The sequence below is a fragment of the Hydra viridissima genome, unplaced genomic scaffold, assembly GCF_058129835.1.
Source record: "Hydra viridissima isolate aposymbiotic clone 2 unplaced genomic scaffold, HvirCarnegie_v1 scaffold_5, whole genome shotgun sequence".
In the NCBI taxonomy this organism is placed as follows: Eukaryota; Metazoa; Cnidaria; class Hydrozoa; order Anthoathecata; family Hydridae; genus Hydra; species Hydra viridissima.
Genome location: NW_028324304.1, coordinates 573,664 through 586,573, shown reverse-complemented (window position 1 = coordinate 586,573; position 12,910 = coordinate 573,664). Strand labels below are relative to the sequence as shown.

The following is a 12,910-nucleotide window of genomic DNA, read 5'->3' as shown; positions in this document are numbered from 1 at the left end:
TTGAAAACATAATATCTCACTATATAATAAATCTACAGCTTTGAAATTTTGCAAAAATGTTTATTATATATAATATTTTCATTTGTCATAGGATTTTTTGGTTTGTCTCGATAACTCCAAAGTTATGCAAAATGTTTTAGAGTTTATTTAATTAATCAATCAAATAAGTACTAAATTTCATATAAATCTGAAAATTGCTCTTTACATTACAAAATCCTATGAGAAAGGATTTATCAATGTCTTAAAAAAATGTCCTGAAAATTTCAGTTCATAAATCCATACCATTTTTAAAAAACCATGTTTTGAAATGTTTCAAAATAACCCATTAATATTTATTTATTTCATTTACAAAAAAACCATGATATAAATACATTTGCATCACAAATGATATTTAAGTTAATGCTTGCTTAAGTTAAAATTTACCACAGCAGATTTTAGCTTTTCTCCAAAACTTTTTTGTCCTATGTTTCTTTTACAGTTCATCCAAGTTTTTTTAAATTTGTGATGAACTGATTCAACACATTGTTCTGCATAGCTACCTAAGCTAATAATATTGCAATCTGCAAAGGTGAGAATGTGACACACTAAAATATGTATTTTCCGTGAAACTGTCAAGTCATAGCCAAATACATCTTTTGTATATAGTTGAAGACTAGAAAATGAACTTTTGAAACCTTCAATTTTAACAGAAGTATCTGTACCCATTTCCAAACCAAACACAGCTGATTTCACTAATGAAAACTTACGCAAGCAATTCATTATTGGTAAAATATTGATTGCTGCAGTTAAGGTAACATCCCTCTCCAAAATATCTAACAGGGGCATAAATAAATTATCATTGTTTCCATCTAAACCTACACCATGATACCCTCTCATTAATATGTAATGTGTTTTCAACCAGCATGAAAAAACATTACATATTATTTTGGTTTTATTATGAAAAGCTGGCCAAACATATAAAAGAAAAGTACAGAGTTTATCCACAACTCCCATCATAATGCGAAGCTCAGGTGGAAGAACAGTGTTTTCAAGAAAATTTTCTTGATCTTCTTTTAAGTAAATTAAATGAGGATTTATTACATTTTTGTATAAATGCATTTTCAATCTTCTTTTTCCATCATATACATATTGATCATAACATAAGTCTATGGAGCCCAACGTTCTTAGTTTTCCTGCTTCAAGGGAGCATTCTCCTTCACAATGCAGACAGGCATATTTGCCTGAGTGACTTGAAAGTTCGAAAACTTTCAAGTCACTCTGGCAAATATGCCTGTTTGCACACTTTAGATCAAATGCCATTCTGAAGTTCACTTCTTCAAGTTGAAGAGGTGTCAATAGTTTTTGGAGATTGCCATTATCCTCTTAGACCATCTCCACAATGGCAAGAATATGGCATCGCTTCACGCCAGATCTTCATATATTTCAAAGGAAGAATAATGATTTTTTGGATTGAAAACATTAACAATAACTTTTAAGAAGTTTTGACCACCATTTAAAGATATTCAGAGTATCCTGCGATTCAGTCATTTTAACATTAATAATCAATTCTACAGCATTTGTTAGATTCCTGTGTAAAGTAGAGGATGATTTTTTAGTTTTGTTTTTAGAGAGTTCTAATGCATTTGATAGCTCCATAATTTTTTGGAACAAGAAATGATTTACCTTCTTTCTTTTTGACTTAATTTTATTTACTCCAACTGTAACAGAGAGAAGATTTCCACGTGTAGACATCTTGAACTGCTCTACACTTACAATGCTTTCACTCTCTATTTTATGCTTTAACAATCCAGATGCTACTTATTCTGCATGTTTATCTCCAAGTGATTCACTAATATCTACGATATTGGTTACAGCTTTACTTTTGCAACAACCATGACAAACTACTCTATCTAAAATTAATAGTAAGAATTTTATAACAACTTTTGAAATAAGTAAAAACAACAAAAAATCTATTGAATCAAACTATAAGTTAACATAAAGAGAAAAAATGTTTTAACTGGTCTTATTTTAACCTTGTTTTTAAATTATAAAATCATAAATATAAATAATCTATACTAAGATTTAAATAGCAGAGTCCACAGATTTTTTCAGCCACATTTAAAATATTTGACCCTGGCTAATTATTTGTCTGGATACATATCAGTGAAGAGGTTCGCCTACCTGAAGTATATGATATAATATCAATATGTATGCGTGTGTGTTAATATACACACACACACACACACACACACACACACACACACACACACACACACACACACACACCCACACACACCCACACACACACACACACTGGCCAGAGAGTATATCAAAGGTACTTTAATGTATATTTATATTAATGGGATATTTTGACTACCATAATGGCTGACTTTATTAAAACTTTGGAAGAAAAAAAGCCAAAAATTATGCGTTTTAATTTTGGAAGTATACATATTTAGCACTTAGTTCAGATTTTTCTGACAACTTATATTGTGTTTACTAATGCATATGATTGATTAAATGTAAAAAAATCAGGAGTGGGGAGAGTTTCAACCTCAGGGGTCAGTTTGGAGAACAGTGCTGCTTCACTTTTTCTTTTACAGAACTTTTGTGACGTTAGACTTCACTGTTATCATGAAATCCAATATTGCCAACCTAGCTGACCCAAGAATGCCACTTATATGGGGCGATAGTGTACACATCCCAGGGTCACCTGGGGCAAATTTTGAAATCATTTAGGTACGTCTGCGGGAAAAAAGTGACTTTGAAGTTACAAAAATGGAAAATATTTACCTTCTTTTTTGACATAGCAAAACCGCTATAAAATCCATACTATTAATCATAGGCCAATAAAATTTGGTGGCAATGTAGCCTATCCCAATACCAAGATTTGGGTAAAATTTTATCCTAATTCCTGCAGTATAACATAAGTTATGGTAGTTTTAGTGTTGATTTTTTATTGATTTTTTCACTTCCAGTGCAAAACTTTACTAATTACTGCCTATTACAAGCCCCTAGGCCATAATGTGGGTAACACATGTGCTCTAGTTGAATATACCAACAACATTGTAAAATAAGGACTTTGATATTCTTACCAAAATTTTTGGTTTCGGGGGTCAAAACTGTTGTTCTTGAATGAGGCCTATTTACACCATATGGACCTTTTTCTATATAAAACCTTATATGACAGTACTATTAGTGCCCCATAAGCTTTCTTTTAACTAAACTACTACCTTAGAAGTTAGTTCAGACATTTTAACAGATTTTTTGATGAAAATTATAAAAAATCTTGACACTTTTTACCCTAGTAAAATTCCGCTTATTCTACACATGGATTTAGCCCTGAGGATTTGTGAGCGAAGCAAAGAATTGTGTTGAAAAACTTTTGCATGTGATTTTTAACTGGTCAACATGTACTGTGTGTTGAAAAACCCATTTCATACATAAAATCAGCTAAAAATGCCTAGAATTTCCTTTGTGTTTTGTTTACAAAATCGTTATCAAATGTACAAATTGTAAAGTTCAATAAATTTACACTAACAGCGAACTAACTTCTAAAATTTATTCAACTCTATTCTTCTCTTGTGATATCTTCACACTCTTTAACTTGTTTGACATGACATTTATAGCACATTAACATACCCTCTGCCATGGTTGTTCTTAGCCGTCCGTTCTCAAATTAGGCAATACACTGAAACTGTTTGATTATGTTTCGTTGATGGTAGAATTGTATATTCGAAACTTCTAAGACTGATGCCGAAGCACTTCATTCAGCATGCGATGGCGATATACGACTGATGGCCAGGTTCGGCCTCTCGAGCAAAATAAAAGTCGCATCCACCGCACTATGCATCGCTTAGTGGAAATAGGTTTTTGTATTTTTTAGTGATTTTTCATATTTAAACTTTTTCAGCTTTTTTTTTTTTTGTATTCAGTTTTTAATTCGCTATACAAAAAAAAAAAAATTTTTAGTCTTCTTAAACTTTTGATATTTAAAGAGTTTTTTCAAGGTTTTAAAAAACTCGAATTTTTGCTAAAATCCTCTCAAACTATATGATAAGTTTTAAATTTACATGTTATTTTTATGCAAAACGAAAATAATCAAACATTTAATTGAATGTAAAACTAGAAACAAAAAAACAAAAAAGCTTTTTGAACTGTATTTTTTTGCTCCTTTTTTTGATTTCTTAAACATTGATTGATTTGAGCATATGTTAACAGAGGTCGCCTCGTTTTTTTTGAATAAAATATAGCTACTGCAAATTGACTTTACTGCCATGCAAAAATAATCAGGCGACCTCTGTTACCTCATGTTTTAAAATCATTTTTACTACTGTGAGCTTTATTTAAACCGGCTAAAATCTGTTTAGAAAATGAAATCTCTGTAGTTCGATTACATACGATAAGTTTTTTATAAATTATCAAAATGGCTACATTCACTCCTCGTCAACTTTTAACAGATGTATTTCCCCCAAGGCTTATATTCTTAAGAAAAAATTTTAAAGCCTGTGCCAAATTTTTGCAGTCTATTTTTATAAATTTACAAATTTTTGCAGTCTATTTTTATATAAGTTTATTTTTGGAGATTCGAAGTGAAAAAAAGACAATATGGAAAAATTGTAACTCAAATAGTCCAGATGCAACCCATCATCTTATATTTTATTTTGCCAAAGAGACGACTAGTTTCATTCAAGAAAAATTTGAACATTTACAAAATGAAACTTTGTCTTCAGAATGTTAAGTTTATATTTCATGTCAACACTTTTGTTATAAGTTCAAGTTTTTCAACTATTTATACCACAATTAATAATGGTAAAACACTTAATGCTGTGGTATCAAAAACGCTTTAAAAAAATATAGCATCTCAGTAATGTCACTTATGTCAAGCAACTCCTAAGGAGTTTAATTTGGAAACCATTTGGAATAAAGATTAAAATGTAGACAAGAATATATTGAAACTTGGAGCTTGCAGTCTTCATTTGTGGATATGCAGCATGGAGTGGGTCTTCAATACTGCTTGCAAACTTCTAGCAGTGAAACAAGGAAGAAAAATTCCAGCAAAAAACAGCCAAGAATTTGTTGAAAAAAACTAAAATAAGTTCCAGCACTCATTCAAAATATAGTTAAAAATAAGGATCTTTTTTGTCAGGAAGGGAAGTGATACATCCAATACTGGCGATGTTGCACGAAAATTCTTTTACAATCCAGCTGTGACTGGAAGAATTTTAAATTTGAATACCAGTATGATTAGGGATTGCAATCCCGCACACTTTTCAATCCCGCGGGATCCGCGCGGATTTTTTTAATTTTTGTGCGGATCCCGCGGGATCCCGCGCGGGATTAGTAGGTTTCTTATGCACATTATAAAAGGCAAAATGACAATTGTATTTTTCTTTCAAGTATTTTAGAAAAAATATACTCAACTTATTAGATTGATAAGATAAGGTAAATAAAGCCAAAAAACGCAATTCATTTGTAAATCAATATAATTCTTAACATTTAATGAACAAAAAGATAAGCCAAAGTACATAGAACATCTTTTAGCTTTACGTAGAACTATTAGCTTTATTTGTTTTTTGAAATATCAAATTGAGAAAATGATTGTAAGAAATGGGCTCTTAAGAAACAGACCCTACTTAAAGTATCATCACTTAATCTACTCCTCAAAGGACTGCATATGTAACCAGCAGCTGAAAAAGCTTGCTCGGCCTCTACGCTTATTGGTGGTATGGTCATCAAGTAACTATGCGCTATATCTAGAAACGTGCCTCTTACTCCATTACTTTCATAGGCAGACATTTCCGGCTTCAATAATTTATCAAAGTCTAAAGAATCTAAATTTGGTCTCTCCTTTACATTTTCTGTCCAGCTGTTCTTGTCTTTCTGTGCTTGATTTTCCAATTCTTTTTTCAGCGATAGAATTGTAGGAATAAGTATTTGGGAATTGTTAATAAAATCTACTGCTTCTTTTTCTTCGAGTTCATTTTCTTCGTCGGATTTTTTAAGTAAACTAGTAGTCCATTTAAATTCTTATTACGACGTTGTGTAAACCTCTCACGAAGTGCCGCGGCTAAATCTTTGCTCAAAAGTGATGATTGCTTTCGCAATTTATTTAGCATAAATTGAAAAGTTGTTTCCACCGTGACAAGGTTCGATTCTCTTCTGCATTAAAGTTCGAGACCAAGTTTTAGTGGTGCCAGGCAAATAATTAAGTCATTGATTTGGGACCACTCTTCTTGGGTGAAACGAATTTCTGACCCAACATTAATTAAGGCTTTTTCAATACACACTTTTAGTCTATGAAATCTTTCTAACATATCGAACATACTGTCCCACCTAGTGTTACAATCAAGAATCAACTGAAGCTTTTTCCCGTGTTCTTGTAGGATATCTTTCTGTAAATATTTCCTTTTTGACAGGAGAGTTTTTAAATATTTTTACAACCTTTCTCACTTTTTTCATGAGATCTTTGTAATTGCTAACCAATTCAGCTGATGCTCGGTCCAAAATCATTGTCAAACCATATTCTTTATTTATAGCTTCATCATCCTCAGTTTTACTACATTCATCTTCTTCTTCACAATTTTCATATGTAATAAACGATTCTTCGACTTCTCCGCTGTTTTTCTTGTATAAGATATCAATAACTGCAAGTTGTATTCCATGAGCATAACATAGCTGTTGATAGCAAGACATCATTTTACCGACTTTTACCATCACACTTGCTCTATCAGTGGTCATGGCAATAATGTCTTCTTGGAGGTCAATATCGAAGCTATTTAGCCTTTCTGAAACTAACTTGACGCAATATTCTGCATTACACGATCCATGGATTCGAATCAATCCAAGATTAAAGTGTTTCGCCTCTATATGTACATTTAAGTTTAAGTATCTCTGACTATTTTGTGATGCCCATTCGTCAAACGTTATCTAAAACTTTTGATTTTGCTTTTTTAGTGATGTGAGTTTTTGCATTATATCGGTTTTTACAGAATCTGAGAATTTAACTACCATCAATCTTATAGTATTAGGTGAAGTAGGGAGCCGGAAACCACTCTTTGAAAACAAGTACCGTAAATCTGAAGATGTGCAAAAACTATTAAATGTAAAGCCATCTTTTGCAACCATGCGCGATACCATTTTTTTCCATAGAAATTTCCTTTACGAAAAACATGTCAATTGTTCTGACTTTTTTCGATGGAATTACTTCTTCGTCTTCGCAGTCGATGTATATTTTAGGCTCTAGTTCAACTGATTCATGCTGTTTTGAAGTTGAAGCTCCGTCTTGTTGTAAAACGTTTGATTTTAAATCGGTGCCACGTTTAGTTTTTAAATGGATTAATAACCCTTTAGTTGATCTTTGATTAATTTTTAAAATAGCCGAACATAACATGCACTTCGCATTTTCTTCATTATCACTTTTTTTAAAATAATTCCATATAGTTTTAATTTGCGACATGCTTAGTCCATTTGTTTTAAAATCTTGATGTAAATAATTTTTAAAGACTTTTTAAAAAGTAGTTTTTAAAAGTATATTTTTTACAATTATACACGCACGTTTTCAATTTCACGTTTTCAACATACTCATTAACAAAAATTTGAACATACTCATTAGCGAAAATTTCAACATAATCATTAATTAAACAAAAAAAAATTTGAACGAGTTCGACTTAAGCATGGGAATTTCGGCCTTCGAAATCGACGAAATTAAACGAAATTCGTGTTTCAATTTCGTATCGAAATTTATATTGAATTTCGAAAGACGAAATTTTTAAACATTACAAATTCACGAATTTCGAAATTAAAACTTATGTTTAATTTCGTGTCAATTTCGTTATTTTCAATGACCCGAAATTATACGAAATTTTTTCGCGAAATTAAACAATCCAAAAAATCGAAATTTCGTTCTCAATTTCGATACGAAATTGAAACACGAATTTCGTTTAATTTCGTCGATTTCGAAGGCCGAAATTCCCATGCTTAGTTCGACTAATGTTTTGCTAAATAATTGCTTATTTTTGAATGATTTTTTTATATTTATAGCTAAGAAAAATATTTTAATAGCTGAAGATAAATTTTTAAATTGATTTGTTTCACAAATACAATAAACACTTTTAATTTGATATCTTTTTTGTCTTTTTTGTTTAAAAGAATTGACCTTTTTTGTTTAAAAGCAATTGTTTCAAAATCCCGCAAATCCCGCGGATCCCGCAGTAGTTTTTGCGGGATCTTGCATGCGCTAAATTAATGCGGGATCCCGCGGGATTGCGGGATCCCGCAATGCGGGATTGCAATCCCTAAGTATGATTAAACTATTTAGGGACCTGCTTATTGATATGAACAGTAAAACCACAAGACCGGATGTAAAAATTTTTATGCAGAAATCTGAACGTCCCATTTGGTCTCATTTCTAACGATTAATTTTCCAAAGGCATTCCAATGTCACAGTCTGTATATAGAAATGTAGTACATGGTTCATAGGTTCTTTTTCTGAGAGTGCCATTGAAGCCAGGAACAAAGCCAACAAAACTGCACAAGTAGGTCATGCACGTTTACCTTCTTTTGCCGAAAATACTAGGGATACAGCTAATTATTTACTTATGACATCTGACATGTAACTATACTGCAAGAAGAACAAAATGCAAGAAGATTCAGCTGATAACTGTTCTTAAAGTAAATATTGAAGAAAGCTATGTGTATCTTTAAATTTAGATATTTGATGGTATTGTTTAATTTTATTAATGATACATTTTAGACAAGGTGCTGGTGGTAGCCAATCTGATATTTCTGAAGTATTTTCACATAATCAACGCAGTATGTTTTTTTATTGTTGCAAAAAAAAAAAAAAGCTAACTGTCAAAAAAGTTGAAATATAAGCCTCATATTGACTCAATTTTGCCATATGTGCCCATAATTATGAAAGTGGTCTTAGTCATATATTTCTTGTTTCAAGATATTTAATGATTCGCATTTGAACAAGTTAAAAAATTCCGTATAACGTTGTAATAACAACTACTTTTTAAAGGTCCATTTTTGACGATATCGTAAAAATTACGTTGAATCTATTTAGTTTAAAATAAGTGATAAATTAATTTTTTTTTTAAAATTTTGACTTAGACCATATTCATAATTATGGGCATATATGTTTTTGTTTTCCTCAAAATGGTGTCTAAAGTCCTACTTCTACTTAATGATGCATAGTGCAATTCTTGAAGGCTAGTTGCAAATATTAAAGGTTGCTCCACATGAGGATTGCTGAGATGTGTTTAGAATAAAAAATTTAATTATATTTAATTATATATATTTATTACAGTGAATACAGTTTTTTCCTGAATTTATAATTGTTAGAACTAGAACTTCATAATAGATAATTTCTATTATAAATAGTTTATATCTTAAACTATGCTATTTATTACAATAACAAAACTTTTTAAAGTTTTAATGTTTGTTGTTAAATAATTTTAGAAAGTCAAAAAGTAATGGTTCGTATAAGAAAAGAAATCAAGGAAGTATCATTAAATCATGCAGCTGTAATTAATAAACAACTTTTAAAAAATGGTTCTTTTCATAGCCACACATTGTTAAAAACCATGGCCTACTATTGTGACCAGGGCCGCCTAGAGGGGGTGGGGGGTGGGGGAGCCAAAGGGACAGTTTGTACCGGGCGGCAGATGTCGATGGGGCGCCAGATGCCGAAGTAAAATAAAAATAGTTTTTTTAATCTTAAAATGCCATAATTGAAATGTATATATTACTCGCGTTATATCATTATTTTTAATTCCTCAAAAAAATTTTAAAAAACGAACTCATCATTGATTTCGTGCTCTTTACGCTATTAAATTAAAAATGTCCCTTGAGATTTTCGCGTCATCAGACTAAAGTAAAAAAAAAAAATGTAAACGTTGATAATTAGCAATAACAAACTGTGAATACAGTTTAGAAATAATTCTATGCAGAATTTAGAAAGTAATAGTAAATATTTTTCAACTCTTTACGATCAACTTGTTTATGGTAATTCATTTTTAAGATTTATATTTAACTATTGAAATATTGATTTATGACATCAGCTTTTTGAGATTGAGTTTATAATTTTTTGATGAGCTTGCGTAGTTGACTATGCTATTATTTTATTGATGCGTACGGTTATTTACAGTAGCTGTTAATAATGAATCGTAAAAAACTTTCTGGTGCCCAAAAAAGGGCATTGGCTTCCAAAAGGGCAAAAGAATGTGAAAACAATAAACAAACGCTCCAAGAATTTCGTTGGTTTTACAAAGCCACAAATCAAAATACTGATTTGAAGGTGAGTTAGTAGAAATATATATATATATATATATATATATATATATATATATATATATATATATATATATATATATATATATATATATATATATATATATATATATATATATATATATATATATATATATATAATTTCGAAGAAATTTACGAATAATACTTAATCGTTTTTCAAGTCGGCCGAATTAAATAAATCAGAACAAACAATAGAATTATCGTATTATGATAATGATGATTGCGTTGAGGATATCGTTGATCTACATTCTCTTGGTTCAGTGGAAAATGAAACAGATGACAGTTTTAATGATGAATTGAAACCCGAAGAAAATAAAGGTTTTTACACAAACAATAGTTCAAAATAGTTAAATAGTTAACTAAATATTAAGTTGTAATTCATTTTTTTAAATTCAGGCGTTGAAAATGACCCAGCACTCTGGCCATCGATTCTTGAGCAAAAAGAAAAAGAAGAAATAATCAAAAAAGGTCCGTCAACTTTACCTGATGATTTCCCACGAGATGCTTCTAATAAAAGAGCCTTCCCAAAAGAGGTTCTTTTCATTGGATTGCCTAATGGAGATTATTTGATATGGAGCCTATCGTCTAACTCTCTTCTTTGTTTCCCGTGTTCTTTATTTGGATGTGAAAATTCCGGATCAAATGGGAATCGATCTCTTCTTCTTCTCTGGAATGGAGGAATAAGAAATGACTGGAGAAAATCGAGTGATCGTATTAAAAGTCATCATAGTCATTATCTTTAGTTATTAAACCCAGTTCATCAAAGTCATTATCTCAATAGGAAGACTTTGCACTCAGCTCTTGTCAATCAGCACGGAATTGACTCAGAGTTCCAAAAGGCACTAGGAAAGGAAGTAGCTAGATGGCTTGAAATACTTCGTTGTATTTTAGATGCAACTTTATTTTTGGCATCTCAAAACTTATCATTTAGAGGTAAATATTCTAGGCCAGAACTCTAAATAATTAAGAATAAGTTCTTTATTATTACAGAACTTCTATGATATACATTTAACTAACGTAGAAATGATTGTTTTAGGGCAATATTCGTCGATGGAGAAGAACGAGAAAGGGAACTTTTTAAGTTGCCTTGAACTTATTTCTCGTCACAAAGAAACATTAAAGAATCATCTTGAAACAGTTGCTCGTCATCAAAATAAGGGAACCAGAATGCAAGCTCACTATCTCCCCTGGCAATCACAAAACGAATTCATCAGTGAATGCGCTACATTAGTTCAAGAAGCAGTTGTGAAAGAAGTAAAAGATGACATATATTTTACGATAATTACCGATGGGACTCCAGATGTATTTCACACCGAACAAATCACGTTTATTCTTCGATTTGTGCGATTCAACTCGGGTAAGATGATTTGGGAAGTTAAAGAATGATTTCTCTGCGTTGAAAATATGGAGAAAAAAAAAAGGTGCAGATATTGCTTATTTAATTTGCAATGTTTTAGCGAAAGTAAATCTCGATTTACAAAAATTGAGAGGCCAAGGATACGACAATTGTTCTAATATGGCTAGAATCTATAATGGAGCCCAAGCTCATATACTGGAAAAAAATCCGTTCGCTTTATACATTCCTTGCGGTGCGCATAGTTTAAATTTAGCTGGATTTCATGCTGCTAAGTCTTGCGCTAAGATCAAAACGTTTTTTGGCATTATCCAAGCCCTTTACGTGTTCTTTAGTTGCAGCCCAGCAAGATGGAAAATTTTCCTTGAACTGCTTTATCACTTCACAAGCTCTCAGATACTAGATGGTCAACCCACATTGCAGCTGTAAAACCTTTAGTGAAAAAACCACAAGAAATCATTGCTGTTTTGGATAGAACCGTTTATCAACTTGACCTAACTGCGGACATGCTAAATCTAGCGAAATTGTTGGGAAAATATTTTAAATAATTTGAATCAGTAGTTCTCCTGACCATTTGGTATAAGACACTGGAAAATATTGATGGTGTTAGTCGATTTCTCCAGTCGGAGTCAATCATCATTGAAAAAGAAGTAATCCTCATTCAACAACTTCTAGATGACCTAGGTCGCATTTGTTCATCGTGGAATTGTGTTTTGACTGACCACATAATTCTACAAGTTCAATGAAGGTTTAATGTGGTGAAAAAGCTTTCTTCTCAGTTTTCCTTTATCTGGCTTCAGTCTGAAGACCCTTCTTCACAAGATGACAAAGCTCGTCAACTAACGAAATTCTATTCAAATGACGTTAAAGAAGATAATCTTGTTGAGGAAATTTGTCACTTTGACCGGTTGAAAGCATCTTCCTTGTTCAATAGAGGCAACTCTCTCAATCTTTTAAATCAAATATATTCCAAGGGCTTACAACCAATTTTCCCGTTGATATGCATACTTTTGCGCATCTTTCGCACAATGCCAATATCCGTTGCAGAGGGTGAAAGATCTTTAAGTAAACTTAAGATTATAAAAAACCACTTCAGAGCCACCATGGAACAAGAGCGACTTTCAAATCTTATGATGTTGTCTATTGAAAATGATCTCGCGAAATCATTTTCATATGATGAAGTAATTTATAATTTTGCCTCGAAAAAAGCTCGAAAATTTTATTTAAATTAGGAATTGTTTATGCTGTGGTTAGATAGCA

General features: G+C 31.5%; 1 protein-coding gene and 2 pseudogenes across 1 annotated transcript in view; 2 read left to right on the top strand and 1 right to left on the bottom strand.

The window, feature by feature from the left end:
• The window catches only part of LOC149887557 (uncharacterized), a 115,747-nt gene that overhangs the window by 13,398 nt on the left and 89,439 nt on the right, over nucleotides 1-12,910 (top strand). The gene's annotated exons all lie outside the window — the stretch shown is intronic.
• On the bottom strand, nucleotides 292-3,627 carry LOC149887564 (uncharacterized; annotated as a pseudogene).
• LOC145192690 (zinc finger MYM-type protein 1-like) lies at nucleotides 10,414-12,079 on the top strand (annotated as a pseudogene).